Source organism: Brassica oleracea, chromosome C3 (genome assembly GCF_000695525.1).
Source record: "Brassica oleracea var. oleracea cultivar TO1000 chromosome C3, BOL, whole genome shotgun sequence".
Taxonomy (NCBI): domain Eukaryota; kingdom Viridiplantae; phylum Streptophyta; class Magnoliopsida; order Brassicales; family Brassicaceae; genus Brassica; species Brassica oleracea.
In genome coordinates, this window is record NC_027750.1 from 55,488,563 (window position 1) to 55,493,731 (window position 5,169).

At 31.2% G+C, this 5,169-nt stretch overlaps 1 pseudogene; it reads left to right on the forward strand.

Annotated features, from left to right (window-relative positions):
• Window positions 1-5,169, forward strand: part of LOC106330979 — a 14,261-nt pseudogene that overhangs the window by 1,647 nt on the left and 7,445 nt on the right.

Genomic DNA, 5,169 nt, shown 5'->3' on the forward strand with positions numbered 1-5,169 from the left:
TCGCTCCGGTAGGGTCGCTCCCATGCACTGCTCGTCCAATGATCACCTTTATCACCTCTTTTGAGCTCCAAACGCACCCAAATGTCTCCAAGAACTCCATGTGGTACTCCAATACCTAATAAAGACTCATGCATGCAAAATGCAACCTAAACATGGCTAAATCATAGTCTATATGATCAAAATGCACATGGGTGAATGGATAACACAATAGAAATATGCAAGATATCACTCAGCTCCAAGACTTCCTTCTCCTCCTCTGTCTTTAATAAATTCCGAGCCACCCAGTATCCAGACTTAACCGTGTATTGGCCATTCCTTGTGTAGTTCCAGCAGAATGTATCACGACGATGAGTTGAGCTTATGGCCAAACTCCTTATAAGTGGTATGTCATCAAGGTTGACATAATTCTCCAAAAGGCTAACATCCCATTCCTTCGTTCCCTGATTAATGAGGTCGCTAACTCTCATATTAGGATGTATTATTGGCGCTACATGGACAGCTGGTCTCGCAGGGGTCATTGGAATCCACGGATCTTCCCACACCTTTACTTCATAACCTGAATGTATCTTTTGTTTGATACCCAGTAATAACAACTTTCTCGCAGCAGAAATGCTAGTCCACACATACGATGGGCTACTAGCAGAGTTCACTCTAAGTGGTGAACTTAATCTATAGTATCTTCCTTTCAGAACTCGGGAAACCAAAGAATTAGGAAATTGAACAAGCCTCCATAGTTGTTTTACCAATAGTGCCAAGTTGAACTCATGGATCATACGGAAACCAATGCCACCTTCCTCTCTTGGTAAACATATTTTTTCCCATTTCGCCCAGTGTATTCCACTTTTTGGTGGATTCGAACTCCACCAGAATTGAGCAATGGCACTTGCTATGTTTTTACAAATCTCCAAAGGGAGCAGGAAAATAGACATTACGTAAGTCGGAAGAGCTAGCAGAATGGATTTAATCAACACTCTTTTTCCTCCTTTTGAGAGTCATCTACATGTCCATCCATTCACTCTATGCATCTATACTACTCCCTCCGTTCCTTAATAATAGACTTTCTAGAAAAAACGTTTGTTTCAGAAAGATGTATTTTTTGTGTTTTCTATGAAAAAATTGTAAACTTCAAGAAAATTAATTATCTTTATTGAATTACTATTGGTTAAAAGTTATTGAAAATTGAAAATTACAGAAAACGATACATTTATTATGGTAGTTTAATGTGTTTTCTTAATATGTGTGAAAATACTAAAAAGTCTATCTTTTAGGAACAGAGAGAGTATTATTTAAGAAGTAAATTTGCTTACTTGTCATATTCTCCATGATTTTAGGATAAGTCATAGTATTTGAGAAGTAAATTTGCTTATTTATCATCTTCTCCATGATTTTAGAATAAGCCATTAGTTTAACTAATATAATTATTGAAAATAATTTATTGACTTATCATCTTCTCTACGATTTTAGGATAAGTAATTAGTTTAATTATATTATTATTTTTATTTTTATTTTAATTTATATATACTTATCATGATATTTATGATATTTAGTTAATAATAAATATTTTATATAAATAATATATGTTAACTATTGATATTAACAGTATCTACTGATAATTTATAATTATGTTTATCTTATATTTAGTTTATGATTTTAGTGATTAATATTATATTATGAATACTATAACTGGTTTTGATAATTATCATTATGTTGTGAGTAGCTAAGTTCTTAATTATTATACGCCTTAAAATCTCATTTTGTAACATCTTTGATGATTGAGCGCTTAGAAACAATCATTGCCATATTAAATTTGTGAGTTTGTTTTGTTGAAGCTAAAGAGTCCAACGTTTTTTATTGTGTACCATTACATGAAAACATAAAAATTGTACATGCACAGTTTTCTCGTGGGTTTAGGAAACCATGCAGCAAATCAGGTTATTTATCTTCTTCACAGGATTTTTTATAAGTATTACTTTTGGTTTTGGAATTTCACTATTGTAAGATTCAGTTAATTGGATGTTAGATTCAATATTTTTTTGAAAGTGAGTTTCTTAATAGTATAGATCGAGATTCGGAGGTATGCCAACTTGAACACTCCACTTTTTAATATATATTTTTAAAATATATATAGAAATTATTTATTAGATTTTAGAATTTATTATAAATTAATATAATATAAATTGGCTAAAAGCATAAAATATATTTTAAAATAAAAGATAAATCATATATAATCTGTGTTATTATCCGAAAATATGTTCCAATCATAAAAGTTTAAAAACTTAATAAACAAGAAAATGCATAATTAAATATTAATTAAATAAAAATAAATGTTGTATAATAGAAAAGGAATTATTCAATGATTTGAAAATTTTACTTATAAGATTTATTTATTATCTACAATTATAGTATATAAAATATTTATAACATGCGAAAAGTTTCCAAAAATGTTAATGCAAGAAAAGACAGATACTTTGTTCGTTTTAAATTTTTTGAAAGCATAAAGAATAACTTATTGATGATGGTTAAATGATTATGCCCGCATGTGTGGACAAAACACCTAGTTTCCAGTGTTTACAATTTTCACATATAAAATACATAGATCAGTAGATATCTAGTTGTGCGCTATGAAACATTTACTTTAGTTAGAAAGTAGGCTAATTTGTATAATAAATAATTTTTGTGATTATCAGTTTTTAATAAAGTTAAAACAATAGTAATTTAACAGATTCAAATAATTTTTAGAAACTTTTAAAGATAATTATTATTAAATAATAAAAATGATCCAAAACATTTATTTTTGTGAAAATGATGTAGTATAACCGCTGGATTAAGAGATTTTTAAAATATGGTAAAACATGTTAAACGATGCAAATCCCGTCTGCATCTCTCTTCTATCTTGGTTAACATTCCTGCATTTCTTCTTTGGTTTTTCATATATTATTTGATTGTTCACCAAGCTTGTATTCAGTGTCGTCACTCAATTGAATTCGTCTAGCTAGCTAGTACATGCAATATCTCAACGATGGTGAATGTCTACATCGATATAAGTATTATTATTTTTTGTTCACCACCGATATAAGTATATAACATTAAAAAATAGTACCAAACTAGAGTATATCGCTATTATATTGTCGACCATTAACCATTTTCCGGTTTAGGCGGATAATTAATATATATATATATATATATATTGTCGACACAACTTGTCGTTCCTAAGCCTGGGCATAAAATCTATAATCCGAACTCGAACCAAAAAATCCGAACCATACCCGGTCCAAAATGTAAAAAATATCCGAATGGATCTTGTGAGGTGGTATAAAACATATCCGAACCCGAAGTGTTATTAATTGAACCCGAACGGGTAATCCGAAAAATCGAAAAAACCAAAACATCCGAAAAGATATCCGAAGAAACCGTTCCGAATGTCCAAACTAATATACAATATAATTATATGAAACATGAATATATACTTCAAATATTCAATTTCATATTTATTTTGATATGGTATCTAACAATAAGTATTTAAAATTTAAATAACTACTTTAAATACTTAATTATATATTCATAAGTATATATTTCTTATGTTTTGCTTTTAAATTTTAGATTTTATTTCGGGTATATTCGAACCGATCCGATATAACCTGAATCCGAATGATATATGGTTATTTTATGGGTTCTATGATGTGATACAAAACCGACATGAATCCGATATGTGTTATATCCGAACCCGATCCGTACTTGTAAATTTACTAGAATGGGACCTATGAAGTATTATAAAAAAGAACCGAAATCTTAAAAATCTGACCCGAACGCGCCTAGTCGTTCCCAATAACATGTGCTCCCTTGAATATAATCATTTTTATTTTCGATTATTTTCCATAGACCCAAACAGCAACAGCATGGAGAACCGAGAAAGTATGGCCAATAATTTTCTCCCCTTATTAATGCATCGCCAGATCAGATTTGGAGAGGATGAGATTAGTGAGCCGTGAAACATGGGACTAAATTTTACTAACATTTGTTTTGTGTCGGATCAGACTAAATACGGAATGTGCCCAATAATGAACTATCCTAGTTCCTAAACAAGTCTAGATCCAAGGTAATATTTCACACCAGAGTTGTTGTTAGCCGGTAGGCTTTATGCTGGTAAGCTTTATGTGTGATATCAAACAAATGTGTGACTGGTAACCATCGAGGAACATTAGGAATGAATAGGAAAATAATGAATAGAAATAAAATTTTGGGAATGATGAAGAATGAGAGTTCCTTATCAAAATTAACAAGGAACACATTTGCATTATAATTCTCTACAAAAAAAAAGGAATGAAAAGGAATGAAGAGGAAAAAAATATTCCTCATGAATGGTAACATTTTTGAGGAACGTTAAGGAACGTAGTGTTCCTTTTCATTCCCTTGGTTACCATTTAAACCCGTATCACATTGTAAATTAAACAAAGGAAAGTCTAATATATAAAGAGATTTTTAGCTCTAATTAGTATTAAATGTTTTGGAAAGAAAACCAAAAGTAAAACCGTGCAGGATTGTCTAAGGTCCAAAGTGAACAATATCGTACTAATCAAACAATATAGAGTTGAACATGAATTTAAATAAATCTCAACATTGGTATCAGAGCACTAGGTTGACGAAGATCTGCAAGAAGACCTTACTACCCTTCGAGTAGGAAGCGGACCCTTCAAGTAAGAAAAAAGGAGGTTCGGCGGAAATAAGTCAAGATCATGGAACCTGTGATGACATTCTCAAAAGACCGAAATGTTGTGGGAGACGCATTCTCAAAGAAAAGAAACACACGAGATGACTGTGGTCTTTAGTTTGAGGAGGAGAAAGTGTGATATCAAACAAAGTCCCATATTAAAAATTAGACAAAGGAAAGTCAAATATAAAAATAGATGTCCAACTCTAATTAGTACGAGACATTTTTGGAAAGAAAACCAAAAATAAAACCATGCGAACTTGCCTGAAACCCAAAGTAAAAGATATGGTACTAATCAAACAATTGGACCTAGACCTAATAAATCCCGACACTTTCCACTCCCATTCTTCTTCTTCATCTTCTTGTTGAGTTTGTGTTGAATCTAGTGTTAGTTTTTGCCTGTCATTGTTTAAGACATTCACTACAAGAAAACAGCGGTATTCTGACGGACATTCCGACGG